The sequence below is a fragment of the Lithobates pipiens genome, unplaced genomic scaffold (genome assembly GCF_037356315.1).
Source record: "Lithobates pipiens isolate NorthernLeopardFrog02 unplaced genomic scaffold, aLitPip1_a1.2 Scaffold_23, whole genome shotgun sequence".
NCBI classification, from domain to species: domain Eukaryota; kingdom Metazoa; phylum Chordata; class Amphibia; order Anura; family Ranidae; genus Lithobates; species Lithobates pipiens.
In genome coordinates, this window is record NW_027507785.1 from 188,942,058 (window position 1) to 188,957,930 (window position 15,873).

The 15,873-nt window shown below is 47.8% G+C and overlaps 1 protein-coding gene across 2 annotated transcripts in view; it reads left to right on the plus strand.

Annotated features, from left to right (window-relative positions):
- LOC143928074 (complement factor H-like) overlaps positions 1–15,873 on the plus strand; it is a 1,075,600-nt gene that overhangs the window by 777,813 nt on the left and 281,914 nt on the right. The window lies entirely within an intron of this gene.

Below are 15,873 nucleotides of genomic sequence, written 5' to 3' on the forward strand. Positions count from 1 at the left end.
GCAAAAGAGCAGAAGATAGCGGAGGAGTCCGGCGAGAAGAGCTGTGCAATAAACTATTTTAACCCTTGTGTGTTGTGTTTTTTTGTTTTTTTACTTTTTTTCACAGATAAATGGGTAGGGGTACATCTGTCAGACGCGAGTAGAGGAGAGACGATCAGCTGCTCCTCTGACAGGGGGGGTCTGTGCTGATCGATTATCAGCGTAGCCCCCCCCCCCCCCGAGGATGCCCACACTGGACCGCCAGGGACGCCACCAGACCACCAGGGATGCCCAGCCCAAGGTAATCCTCCCTAGACCACCAGGGATACCAGTCATTGCCCACAATGGATGTCAATCAGTGCCCATAATGGATGGCAATTAGTGCCCACAATGGGCATCACTGATTGGCATGCATTATTGTTTGGCAGTGATTGGCATCCATTAGTATGGTATAATGTAATACAATGCCGCCTATCAGTGCCCATCCGTGCCACCTATCAGTGCCACCTATCAGTGCCCATCCCTGCCACCTATCAGTGCCCATCCATGCCCATCTGTGCGGCCTATCCATTCCCATCTGTGCTGCCTATCCATGCCCATCCACGCCAATCTATGCCAGCTATCTGTGCCAATTTGTGCCACCTATCAGTGCCCATCCGTGTCGCCCATCAGTGCCACCCATCAGTGCCACATATCAGTGTCCATCAATGCCACCTCATCAGTGCCACTTCATTGGTGCCACCTCATTGGTGCCCATCAGTGCCGCCTCATCAGTGCCCATCAGTGTAGCCCCATCAGTGCCCATAAGTGAAGGAGAAAACTTACTTATTTACAAAGTTTTGAAACAAACAAAAAAAACTATTTTTTTTCAAAATTTTAGGTATTTTTTTATTTGTTTAGCAAAAAATAAAAACCGTAGAGGTGATCAAATATCACCAAAAGAAAGCTCTATTTGTGGGGGGAAAAAATGATAAAAATGTAATTTGGGTACAGCGTAGCATGACCGCGCAATTGTCATTCAAAGTGCGACAGCACTGAAAGCTCAAAATTGGCCTGGGCAGGAAGGTATTTAAGTGCCTGGTATTGAAGTGGTTAATAATAATTCCTTATTATTTGTACTCCGATGTAAATCCATACATACATTCATGTCATTTAAACATAGTACTGTTGTAGTCTATGTTTTGCTTTTGTTTGCTTAGAGGTTTTCCTTTATATTTCCCAGAATTATTGAGCCTTTACTTGCATATAATGTTTGGATAGAACCGATGATAAGATGAGTTACAGAAAGATACTGACTCAAGCCAAATAGTAATAAAATGCATCATTTAATTAATAAAAACCTAACCAATAGTAGTAATTTAGCCTTATACTAACTTGCAACCCTGCCTATTGGTACGAAGTTCCACCTCTTCATTTAAACCTCCAGGTGGCAGTGTTCCTAAGATCAAATATGTCTCCTGGTCAGTGGTGTATCCTCCATGGGTGTAATGTGTGCAGTGCACATAGACCCTGAGGGGAAGGGGGTCCCAGTGTGCCCTCACAGTTTGCATTATATGGGGAAAAACCCTTCCATTCTGTCTTTGCTAAAGGTGCAATTGTCACTCGCAGTCACAGAGCTTGTGCTGGGGAGGAGATTGCGTGCCGATCAAATGTTCAGGGGCAGGTCCTTGTTTACAGGGGTAGGAAGACTGTTATTGGCCATTCTTGCTAGCCCCCAACTACTGGATCTAGGGAAAATAAGACAAGAGCTTATGCTGAGGACAACAGGAACCACCATAAGTCCAGGGGTTGGTCGTAAGCTGTGCAGAGGAATTCTGTATAGCTGTACTGTTGGGCAGATGGTCTCCTACTCCTAACCTCTAAACCCCATGTCTCTTACTACTGACCCTAAATTCTGCGTCATTTACTCCTGACATCTGGACATTACAACTTTGACGTTTTTCATAAGGCTAGTGTTCACTTCAAATTGTCCATGTATTCCAACACATTTCACATATTTCTGCTTCTTCAGGGAATCTTTTGATATGCGTCTAGAAAATTGCTTATTCCATCTGGTATGCAGTCCAGTGTTCATCCAACTTTGCCCTGGTTTTGACCGGGGGGGGGGGGGGGGGGAGCGATTGCTTTATAATCCTTTTATTCTCACATATTTGGAGATCCACATGTATAACTTGTCTATTAATTCTTGACTTTTCTATTTGTGTTATAACTCAATGCATTATGATAAATTATAAAATTGAGTGTATTAGAACATCCTCTTTGGAATCTGACAATTTTCTATACGCATATCAAAAGATTCCCTGAAAAAGCAGAAATATTCTGTGAAACGCATTGGAATATATGTACAGTATGAAGTATACTAGCCTCACGACAAGCTTCAAAGTTGCAATACTGAGCTACTGTGTCAAATATGTTTGTATACTTACTAGATTCTCAAATCATGTTTTGTTTTTAAACTATTTGTATAATAAGGAAAAAGGGGTGAGGGTGGGAAAATAGGATAGTTGCTGGACCGGACCATATATCTATTCCCAGGCTCAAAAATGATGATGGACTGTCTGTGTAGTAATAACAGGCAATATACTGTAAGTATTTATAATATATATAATATATATAAAAATATATAATATACAAATTATTTATTACATATAAAAAATTACATACAAGGTATATTAAAACATATTTTTTTCAAAAAACAAATACTCCGTAAATCTTGAAATTGACTTTTCCTAGTTTTGTGGTGTAGTTACCGCTTCTTCAGGGGGAATAATCTAGAAGATAAATAATTGAGTAAAGCACAAGTCAAATGCATTACATTAAAAAATGATAAACAAATATAATGCAGCAAGTTATATATAAAAAATAATCAAATTGCTCACCAGGTTGGACAATGAATGGCCATATGTCAAGCCATATACCTAAACTAGAGGCTCCCCCTTTTCCCTTTTTCTCTTTATATAAACTTGGATGAAGGTACTTATTATTTATTAGTTATTTTTTAGTTAAAATCCTTACATGAGGTTATACATTGTATAAGTATTTTTTTACTATAGCATAGTATATGTGCTCACCTCAGTGACAGCTCTGCTACGTCCCTGAAAGTCCTGGGGCTTTTTTGCCTTGAGGGGCTTTTTCTGTTTTGTTTTAATACTACAAGAGAGGGTCAGAGAATGCAGACATGATATTAGAGATAGCCAGAGACTGCAGACATGATACTAGAGATGGTCAAACTGCAGACCTACTACAGGAGATGTATTAAGGAAAAACTGATGGTTTGGGACTTTATATGAGGCCAAGACATGAACTGTCAAGTGCCTCCATCCTTATTGGATTGACATAAGGAGAGAGATTGGGACTTGTGTGAAGAAAGCGGCTGAATTGAACAACATGAACAGGGAGTGACTGGTGGGTATAAAATGATAAATGGCCTTGCATAGTGTTATAACATGTACATAATAACATAACATGAACCAATTGCATGATTATATGATTTAATTATATATGAATTACATGGTAAGAAGATAATTGTAACATGATAACATGAAAGTAGATGACATTAACATGATAGAAAGGAAACCACCAGAAAATTGGTATAGGCCAATAAAACCAACATAATGTACATATTGTTTGATATTACTCTTGGGTTATAAAAATAGTGAAGTCATCTATATAGCTGGATGCGCTTCATTCGTAACCCCCAATCTTCAGGAGCAGATGCAAGAAATCTGCAAGAAATCTATAAACATAATGTAAATGTAATTAATGTGATTGGCCAAACGGGGGGGGGGGGGGGGTGGGGGCAAGTGGGAGAAAAATGTATATAAATAATTAGGGTGATAGCCATGAATCACCCATAGGTAACTTACAGATAAACTCTGAATGTAGATGACAGCGCCATGGGCTGAGACCGACTGGGGGAGGCATCATCAGTCCCGGGAGCTGAGGCAGTAAACCCCAAGGGCAAATGGTGGAAAGCCAGCAAGGAACAGACATTTCTGGGGAGCAGTACCCCATATGACCTAAAGTGTAACAATAATGAAAGCAATTGACTAAAAATTAATTATAAGATTTGTATGTGATTAAAAGTAAGAAGATCACATAGTAATCCATAAGTGCAAATGTGTACTATTACTGACATAGGTAAGTGTTGTAAAAATGGGTGAATTGATAGATATGAGAGATAAGAATAGAATGTGACAGTGTGGCCCAATTGGGAAGAGTATTTGAAGAAAAGTTGCAGACAAGCCACCAAATTAGTGTAGAGAACAGACCAAAATATATCAACCACAAAGTTACCTAGGTATCCTATGTCCTCCCATGTAGTCTAGCTAGTGCATGATGGCCACTGACATCATGCTCGACAGGAGAAGTCTAATCCAGCTAGGAGGAGTATACATACTCCAATGTAGCCACTGGGTAACCACCAACGTCAAGGGGACAGCTAATTAGAGGGATGGCACCCCCACCTGAGCAGAGCTAGACACTCGGCAGTTGGCGCCACAATAACCTCAATAAACCTGCCTAGATGAATACACAACATAAATGCAATGGCGCCAGGGTTGACATCATACGCTCATTGCTGGGGGATTGGTGTCCATGCACAAAGGAACCTCCGCCTGAGCCCCCGTGTCACAAGGGAGGGCTTACAGTGTGCATCACAGCTCCCAGGATTGAGATCCCCAGCCAAAGCACCAACACCCAACCCCACAGATAGCTGGAAGGAACGTAACAAATTGATGGACATGTAAAAGTAAGCTTGGCCTCTCCCCTGAACCTGTCTAAGAAAAAAACACATTGGGCCAGAGACTACAAGAGAGATAGAATGTGTTGACAATAGTAGTTAAACTGTTGGTGGACAATACCAAGGAAGAGGTAAATATGGTAGTAGGAAACGCATGCTTCCATCTTTATTATGTTAAAGAAAAGGAGGAGGGTTTGGGACTTTATATGAGGCCAAGACATGAACTGTCAAGTGCCTCCATCCCTATTGGATTGGCATAAGGAGAGAGTTCTTTGGCCAGTCACATTAATTGAATTTACATTATGCTCCTGAAAATTTGTTGATCACCCATGAAATGCGTCGAGCGATATACATGCCTTCACTATTTGTATAACCCATGAGTGATATCTTTTTTTTTTCCACAAAATTTTTATTAAGATAATGTAAACATACAAGAGAAAACAGGCAATCGAAAAGATATCACGTCAATATAGTCATGACACAGTAAATAGTAGAAGCTTAGGTGAACATAGAGAAGACATTGTAGCTGGCGACAGAACCTAACCAATTTAAAATTGTGTAACTTACAATAACAATAATCTTAGGTAGTTGTTGAGTTGGTTCAAGAACAGCCTAAAGGGTGACACGACAAGGTAGAAGAGTATGCTAAAGCATCTGAACCTTACAATGGGAGGATATTCAGCGCATTAATATACGTTGTGGGGGAGTAGGAAGGGGGGGTGGCAAAGTCGGGGAAGGAGGGGGAAATTGAAAGAGAAATAGTCTAGTGTATGAGAGACGTTTAGCCAGATTGTGAAGAGTAAGCGTCGGTAAGTTTGAAACATCGCCAGTCATGCCAGGTTGCTGAAAATTTGGTTACTGTGTCATTGGAGATGCTAATTAATTCTTCAAAGGTTTCGGTATTGTTCAATCTGCGGAACCATTCAGCTAAAGTTGGTACTGAAGAGGAACGCCAATGGCATGGGATGCAGTGTTGAGCAGTATTGATCATAATCATATTGAGGGATTTAAAATAGCGTCTTTTGGGGATTTTGGTGTAGTGAAGTAGATAGGAGGCTGGGGAGAAGTCATTACTTTGGGATGTTACTGCAAGTATGGTGTCGTGGACCGACCTCCAGAAATTTTGGAGGGAGGGACACGACCACCAAATGTGGAGCATGGTGCCCTCAGCCATGCCACAGCGCCAGCATAAGTTTGAGATGGCATCTTAGAATTTGTGAAGCAGAGAAGGGGTTCTGTACCATTTGGAGAGAATTTTGTATCCGCCTTCTTGAACCGCTACATTAAGGGAGCCTTTGTGTATATAAGTACATATGGTTTCCCATTCCGAGTCAGAAAGTTTGATAGCTAAATCTTGCTGAGTGATATCAAAGAATATGTACATCATTATGTTGGTTTTATTGGCCTATACCAAGTTGTCATGGACCGTTACATTATGTGAACATGGATTTTAGCGTCTGGTGGTTTCCTTTCTATCATGTTAATGTCATGTACTTTCATGTTACTATGGTATCTTCTTACTATGTGATTCATATGTATTTAAATCATATAATCATGCAATTGGTTCATGTTATGTTATTATGTACATGTTATAACACTATGCGATTAGGCTATTTATCATTTTATACCCACCAGTCACTCCCTGTTCATGTTGTTCAATTCGGCCGCTTGCTTCACACAAAGTTCCAATCTCTCTCCTTATGTCATTACTACAGGTAACAGCTGTCACCATGCTCCCATAAACATCTGTCACAGTGCAAAAAACATCTGTCACTGTCTGATCACATCTGTACCAGTCAGTGCACAAAAACAAACATGACGTCACTTCCGGTCGGACGTCGCGCTACGGCGTCAGCCTCCAGCCGGGTTGTGAGCCTGCATACCTCTGAACGGGAGGAACACCTATCGGTCCCGATAATTAGCGGCAGCTAGCGGAATCAGAATATTCACTCACAGACCATTACAGCATAACACTGAGTGCGCTATACATGATCATGTACAGGACTGAATGTAAGGAATGAATTGATATCTGGACCCCGTGAGTATACTGTACCCTATACGTGATCACCAGAGGTAACTAATACCAACTATTGAAGTAGAAAAGATGTAGCTGGATAGCCGCACTCCGAATTATTCAACTTTATTTCAAAAATGTAATTAAAATCATAGCATCTAGGCTGGTAAACAGACTAACTGTACAGCCGCTGACATACGACTAAGCACTGCGTTCGATGTGAAACATGTCAGCGACTGTGCAGTTAGTCTGTTTACCAGCCTAGATGCTATGATTTTAATTACATTTTTTAAATAAAGTTGAATAATTTGGAGTGCGGCTATCCAGCTACATCTTTTCTACTTCAGTTCCTGTTGCAAACAGAACCAGCACCCTGTGGGATTGTGGAGACTGCTGTTTTGGGAGAAGTCATTACCTTAGAGCGGTAATTCTTTGTATTAATACCAACTATTACTGCTCATCAATAAGACTGCATGGCTTATGGTGATGTTCTCCCACGGTTATACTAGCAATTTGTTTTGAAGACTTTTGCACCTGCATTCCATTATCCACCGGATGGTTATGCTATCAAGCAAAATATATGTTAACATACAGTGCACTGCAGTATATTTCTAGTATGCTACCTCATCTAATAGACCCTCAATAGTGTTATTACCATGTCTGTATCAGTGGTTACACTTGAGTCCCCCACTTTTTCCGGTTCTTAGCTGGCTCGAGCCCCCAGGCAAATTGGGGTCAGTTCTATTGCCCTATTTAGGACCCACTGGCGCACATTTATTGCGCCAGTGCAATAAACGATGCAATAAACAATTTTTGTCTTATGTTCTATGTATGCATGTTGTGTCCTGTCCCCCTTGTCTATGCTGGTTTTGACTGTAGCCATTTCTCAGCCGATAACTTTTACAATTTTGAGAGGTTGTCAGTGGTCCTTTGACCCTGCCCATAAGCGTGTCATAGTTACTTGTTGTACCATTTTATATTTTTATCAAATGTCAGAATAGGAGAAGTTAATTATACTTATTTGTGCCTTGCTCTTCAGTGAGCCTCACTGTTTGGTCTCTCTCGATTTGAGACCTGTCTTTTTTGATATATCAGTGCACAAAACATCTGTAATAGTGTTGCATTGTGATATCAACATCTATCACTGTCTGCCAGTGGATGATCAACATCTGTTAGTGTACCAGTGTCCCGCCAATAAATAATACATATAAAGTGCTCCCATCCCCCCCATCCTGCTTGTGTGCAAAGGCAAACACACACGTTGGTCCTGAACGCACACATAAACAGTGATTGCACCACACATGTGAGGTATCGCTGCGAACATCAGTGCAAGAGCAATAATTCTAGGACCAGACCCCCTGGTAACCAATAAAGGCTTATAAAGCGTCGCTTGTGGACATTTTTTAATTTAGGTCTGGACATTGATTGGGCCATTCTAACACATGTATATGCTTTGATCTAAACCATTGCATTGTAGCTCTGTCTGTATGTTTAGGGTTGTTGCCCTCAATTTTGGTCTCATCTGACTAGAGCACCTTCTTCCACATGTTTGCTGTGTCCCCCACATGGCTTCTTTCAAACTGCAAACGAGACTTCTTATGGCTTTCAACAATGGCTTTCTTCTTGCCGCTCATAAAGGCCAGATTTGTGGAGTGCACGACTAAGGCCCCTTTCACACGGAGGCATTTTTCAGGTGCTACAGCTCTAAAAATAGCGCCTGTATAGCGCCTGAAAAAATCGGCCCCTTTCATTCCAGTGTGAAAGCCGGAGGGCTTTCACACTGGAGCGGTGCGATAGCAGACGGTGAAAAAAGTCCTGCTAGCAGCATCTTTGGAGCAGTGCAATCACCGCTCCTACCCATCGAAATCAGTGGGGCAGTGCAGTTATACTGCCATCAAGCGCCGCTGCAACCCTTTTAACCCCTGCTAGCGGCCAGATACCGCCGCTAAAATAACGGTAAAGTGCCACTAAAAATAGTGCCGCTTTACCGCCGACGTCCGCACTGCCCCAGTCTGAAAGGGGCCTAATAGTTGCCCTGTGGACAGAGCAAGTGAGTAATACTAACACCCCCCTTCCCCCACCCACCACAATCTCTCTGCCCCTGATCCCATCCCGCCCCACCACAATCCCTCTGCCCCTGATCCCATACCACCCCACCGCAATCCCTCTGTCCCTGATCCCATCCCACCACCATCCCTCTGTCCCTAATTCCATCCCACCCTACCTCTGTCGCTGATCCCACCACCATCCTTCTGTCCCTGATCCCATCCCACCACTATTGCTCTGTCCCTGATGCCACCCCACCCCACCACCATCCTTCTGTGCCTGATGCCATCCCGCCCCACCACCATCCCTCTGTCCCTAATCCCATCCCACCCCACCACCATCCCTCTGTCGCTGATCCCACCACCATCCCTCTGTCCCTGATGCCATCCCACCCTACCACCATCCCTCTGCCCTTATCCCATTCCACCACAATCCCTCTGTCCCTGATCCCATCTCACCCCACTACCATCCCTCTCTCCCTGATCCCATCTCACCCCACCACCACCCCTTTGTCCTTGATCCCATCCCACCACCATCCCTCTGTCCCTAATCCCATCCCACCCCACCTCTGTCGCTGATCCCACCACCATCCCTCTGTCCCTGATCCCATCCCACCATCATCCCTTTGTCCCTGATCCCATCCCACCCCACCACCATCCCTCTGTCCCTGATCCCATCTCACCCCACCACCATCCCTCTGTCCCTGATGCCATCCCACCCCACCACCATCCCTCTGTCCCTGATCCCATCCCACCCCACCACTATCTCTCTGTCCCTGATCCCATCCCACCTCACCACCATCCCTCTGTCCCTGATCCCATCCCACCCCACCATCTTTCTGTTTCTGATCCCATCTCCCCCCCACCACCATCATCCCTCTGTTCCTGATGCCATCCCACCCCCCTTACTATCCCCTTTTCCCTGATCCCCCCCACCATCCCTCTGTCCCTGATCCCCCACCATCCCTCTGTCCCTGATCCCCCCCCCCACCACCATCCCTCTGTCCCCGACCCCCCCCCCCACCATCCCTCTGTCCTGACCCCCCCACCATCCCTCTGTCCCTCATTCCACTCCCCCCCACCATCCTTATGTCCCTGATCCTACTCCCCCCACCATCCTTATTCCCTGATCCCACTCCCTCCCACCACCATCCCACTGTCCCTGATCCCATTTCCCCATCACCATCTTTCTGTCCCTGATCCCATCCCACCCCACCACTATCCCTCTGTCCCTGATCCCATCTCACCACAATCCCTCTGTCCCTGATCCCATCTCACCCCACCACCACCCCCCTGTCCCTGATCCCATCCCACCCCACCACCACCCTTGTCCCTGATCCCATCCCACCACCATCCCTTTGTCCCTAATTGCATCCCACCCTACCTCTGTCGCTGATCCCACCACCATGCTTCTGTCCCTGATCCCATCCCACCACCATTGCTCTGTCCCTGATCCCATCCCACCCCACCACCATATCTCTGTCGCTGATGCCATCCCACCCCACCACCATCCCTCTGTCCCTGATCCCATCCCACCACAATCCCTCTATCCCTGATGCCATCTCACCCCACCACCATCCCTCTCTCCCTGATCCCATCCCACCCCACCACCACCCCTTTGTCCCTGATCCCATCCCACCCCACCACCACCCCTTTGTCCCTGATCCCATCCCACCCCACCACCACCCCTTTGTCCCTGATCCCATCCCACCCCACCACCACCCCTTTGTCCCTGATCCCATCCCACCCCACCACCACCCCTTTGTCCCTGATCCCATCCCATCTCACCACCATCCCTCTGTCCCTGATCCCATCCCACCACCATCCCTCTGTCCCTGATCCCATCCCACCCCACCGCCATCCCTCTGTCCCTGATCCCATCTCACCCCACCACCATTCCTCTGTCCCTGATCCCATCCAACCACCATCCCTCTGTCCCTGATCCCATCCCACCACCACCCCTCTGTCCCTGATCCCTTCCCACCACCATCCCTCTGTCCCTGATCCCATCTCACCCCACAACCATCCCTCTGTCCCTGATCCCATCTCACCCCACAACCATCCCTCTGTCCCTGATCCCATCCCGCCCCACTACCATCCCTCTGTCCCTGATCCCATCTCACCCCACCACCATCCCTCTGTCCCTGATGCCATCCCACCCCACCACCATCCCTCTGTCCCTGATCCCATCCCACCCCACCACCATCCCTCTGTCCCTGATCCCATCCCACCTCACCACCATCCCTCTGTCCCTGATGCCATCCCACCCCACCATCTTTCTGTTTCTGATCCCACCTCCCCCCACCACCATCATCCCTCTGTCCCTGATACCATCCCACCCCCCTTACCATCCCTTTTTCCCTGATCCCCCCACCATCCCTCTGTCCCTGATCCCCCCACCATCCCTCTGTCCCCAACCCCCCCACCATCCCTCTGTCCCCGACCCCCCCACCATCCCTCTGTCCCCGACCCCCCCACCATCCCTCTGTCCCGACCCCCCCCCCCCCACCATCCCTCTGTCCCTCATTCCACTCCCCCCACCATCCCTCTGTCCCTCATTCCACTCCCCCCCACCATCCTTATGTCCCTGATCCTACTCCCCCCACCATCCTTATGTCCCTGATCCTACTCCCCCCCACCATCCTTATGTCCCTGATCCCACTCCCCCCCCCACCACCATCCCTCTGTCCCTGATCCCATTTCCCCATCACCATCTTTCTGTCCCTGATCCCACTCCCCACCCCCACCATCCCTCTGTCCCTGATGCCATCCCCCCACCATCCCTCTGCCACTGATCCAGGGGAGGGCTGGGCTGGGGGGCAGGGATGCAATTGCCCCCTGGGCTACTCTGATATGCTGTGGCAAAGGCTGCTGTGCCATCAGTCCAAGAGCACACATGCGCAGATCTTGAGCTGGCCGAGTCCAGTACTGTGATCCAGCGATGTCTTCATTTCAGGGCTGACAGTCTGTGTTACACAGCACAGCCCCGCCCAGCCCCTCCCTCCTCCACACCATTGGCTGGCAGAGGCAGGACCTGCTTCTTTCCCTGCCCACACTCCGGGGCAGCAAAGTTCAATATGAGCAGTCGGCTGGAATCCAGTGAGGCTCCTGGGAGGCTGAGACCATCCAAGTAAGTGAACTCCTCCTCCCTCCCCCACTCTGCAGCCAAAGAGTTTTTTTTTTTTTTTCTAGCAGCCTGAGCAGTACCTTCTTGGTGGTATGATGTGGGCTCACACTGGAGTGCTGCGGTTTGGCTGCAGTGCTGGTGTCCTGGCAGTCTTCCTGCATGTTGCCCCTGGTCCCATAGAGTTTGCACATTTTTACTGCATGTTCTGAAAGTGCACAAAACATCCTGCATGCTGCATCTTTGGTGCAATTCCAGAAAATGCAGCAAAAATGTGCAACCTAAAAGAAGTCTGGGGGACTGTGAAAGCCACCAGTACACTCGCACTGCAGCACACTAAAGGCTTGTATTCACTTGCAGCAGCCACTCCTCTAAAAAGTGATCCATGCTCAGGTCACTTTTCAGAGGCATTTGACAGACAGGAGTTGATATCACATTTCATCCCTGCCTGTTTTAACCCTCTAAATGCCAATCCCAGCAGGTAATTATACGGTTCACTTTGAACTCCACCTAATTTCCATTACTCTCTGTAGGCATTAGATGTGCTCTCACCTTATTGTTTGCACATCTAGTATCCAAGGGTACTTTCACACTGGGGCGGTGTGGGCAGTAGTGGTAAAGCATTGCTCGTTTTAGCAGCGCTAGCGGGGCACTTTTAAAACCCACTAGCAGCTCAAGAAAGAGTTAAAACCGCCTGTGTTGCTCATTTCAATGGGCAGGGCACCTCTCCCAAACTGCCCCAATAATGCTGCTTGCAGGACTTTTCAGAATGTCCTACAAGCGCACCGCCCCAGTGTGAGAGCACTCGGGGATTTCACACTGGGGTGGCATGAGAGGCAGTTTACAGGCGCTATTTTTAGCACTAAAACGCCTGTAAAGCGCCTTCAGTGTGAAAGGACCCTAAAAAGAGTTCTGGAAATAAGGTGGATTTCAAAGTGAATTTCTACACCTAAGTGGAGCGCTCCTTTCAGAAGATTTGAGGATATTATTAAACAGAGACTGGTGGACTTAGGCCACCATAGACAGATTGAAATTCTGCCTGTTCAGCAGAAATTTCAATCAATCTATGTGCAGACTGGCTGCACAGAATTTGATCTATCAACTGACAATACAACCAGCTTGTCTTTATTTCTTTTTTTTGTGATCACTGCTGGCTGCTAAGCTGCCGGCAGCGATCACTGTATTCTGATGGCTTGAAAACTTTCACCTCATAGCATACACCCACACACGGCTCTTATGGATGCTTAGTAAATCAAGTGCCAGGCTTCACTAGCATTACACCTGTGTGACTGCGACCAAGTCTGGGCACAAGCTAGCACAAGCTCCTGGAAACATGCGAAGGGTGGCCAGTAAGAGGAGAGCTGGGAAATGACATTACTTGCCTCATATCCCTGCCACTCCTAAACCTGCTCCACTGCAGCACCAGGCCCACAATGCCCTTAATCTGGCTGGTGCCCCAGGGTGTGCACCTGCATGTGCTTTTCTCACTACCCGCAATTGACACAGGAGGAGCCTGCATCCTGGTTAATATGGTGGTCATGCCAGGTAGAAAGCAGGACTTGCATGTTTAGCCTGCTGAACTCGCTGTGACTCTTGGCTACTCTGCTTGCTTGGCTTGCCCAGTGGTGTGGTGCTCACTCACCAGAGAAGCTCCAGATTCCACAGGTAGTACTTAGTGTGGCGGCAGTGACAGAACAGTCTTTAGTCTTCACCTTCCTGCAGTCTTATTGGTCTTTGTACTGGGTGTGGGGAAGGGGCAAGCTCTTTTTTTCAGTCTCTCTGGGGCAATCTTGCAGTCTCTCTCTGGGAGACTGCTCCAAAATGATTGCCCCCATAGAGAGTGACTGCTTCACACTGCCCACACAGGGAGTGACCGCTTCACACTGCCTGCACAGAGAGAGTGACCGCTTCACACTGCCTGCACAGAGAGTGACCGCTTCACACTGCCTGCACAGAGAGAGTGACCGCTTCACACTGCCTGCACAGAGAGAGTGACCGCTTCACACTGCCTGCACAGAGAGAGTGACCGCTTCACACTGCCCGCACAGAGAGTGACCGCTTCACACTGCCCGCACAGAGAGTGACCGCTTCACACTGCCCGCACAGAGAGTGACCGCTTCACACTGCCCGCACAGAGAGTGACCGCTTCACACTGCCCGCACAGAGAGTGACCGCTTCACACTGCCCGCACAGAGAGTGACCGCTTCACACTGCCCGCACAGAGAGTGACCGCTTCACACTGCCCGCACAGAGAGTGACCGCTTCACACTGCCCGCACAGAGAGTGACCGCTTCACACTGCCCGCACAGAGAGTGACCGCTTCACACTGCCTACACAGAGAGTGACCGCTTCACACTGCCTACACAGAGAGTGACCGCTTCACACTGCCCACACAGAGAGTGACCGCTTCACACTGCCCACACAGAGAGTGACCGCTTCACACTGCCCACACAGAGAGTGACTGCTTCACACTGCCTGCACACAGAAAGTGACCGCTTCACACTGCCTGCACAGAGAGTGACAGCTTCACACTGCCTACACAGAGAGTGACTGCTTCACACTGCCTACACAGAGAGCGACTGCTTCACACTGCCTGCACAGAGAGTGACTGCTTCACACTGCCTGCACAGAGAGTGACTGCTTCACACTGCCTGCACAGAGAGTGACTGCTTCACACTGCCTACACAGAGAGTGACCGCTTTACACTGCCCGCATAGAGAGTGACTGCTTCACACTGCCTGCACACAGAAAGTGACCGCTTCATACTGCCTATACAGAGAGTGACCGCTTCACACTGCCCACACAGAATGAGACCGCTTCACACTGCCTGCACAGAGAGTGACCGCTTCACACTGCCTGCACAGAGAGAGTGACCGGCAGTGTCAAGCAGTCTCTCTCTCTCTCTGGGGCAATGTGGAGCAGTCTCCCTCCCTCTCTGTACGGGAAATGTGGTGTAGATGGATGGTCAGCTGATTCTGGGGTTCAATGGGCCACTTGACTGGACTTGCCCCCCAGGCCTAAGGCTGCCAGCCCTCCCCTGCACTGATCCCACTCTCCCCCACCACCATCCCTCTGTCCCCGATTCCATCCCCTCACTGATCCCACCACCGCCACTACTGCATTAAAGGGGCACTCTGGAGGTACTGTTTTAGTACCTCCAGAGGGCCACCCATATATCTTCCAAAGTGCTCCCTTACAGCCTCCAAAATGCCCCTAGTAATAGTAAGGTCAGTGGCAGAACTACCAGGGTCTCAAAGGCTGCACTTGTGACTGGGCTCTGACATTTCACCACCATGCGGGGGCCTCAAGATGGCAGAAGGTGCCCCTCTGCAGAACATGAGAAAGGGCCCTGGGATGGAGTTAGAGGGATCCTTCAAGGTTTCTTGTACCGGGGCCCTGCAGGTTGTAGGGAAGGGGATATCACCGCTCCAGCTAGGTCAATCAAAAAATGGGATAAAACCTCTCCTCCAGTTTAGAAGCCATGGGTTCTGGTAATACATATAGCAATAAAATAGAAAGTCTGGACAGCCACACTCCAAAGATTGCCTTTTGTTCAAAAAACAGGATCAAAAATACATGCCACAGCAGAGCGGACAGAAAACTTAAGCATTTCACACTATAAACAGTACTTACTCATAGATGATAATCACAAGAATTAATTTTTAAGACCCCTTTCACACCACACTGCCCTTTGCGTCAGTGGTAAAACACCGCTATTTTTAGCGGCGTTTTACCGCCGGATTTGCGGCGCATTTTGGCCGCTAGCGGCCGCGAAAGAGTTAAAACCGCCGGCAATACACCGCAATAGCGGCGTTTTACCGGCGGCATTACAGCGCTGCCCCATTGATTTCAATGGGGAGCAGCGGTGGAGGAGCGATAAACACACCGCTCCTTCACCGCTCCAAAGAAGCTGCTGGCAGGACTTTTTTCTGACGTCCTGCCAGTGCACCGCTGTAGTGTGAAAGCCCTC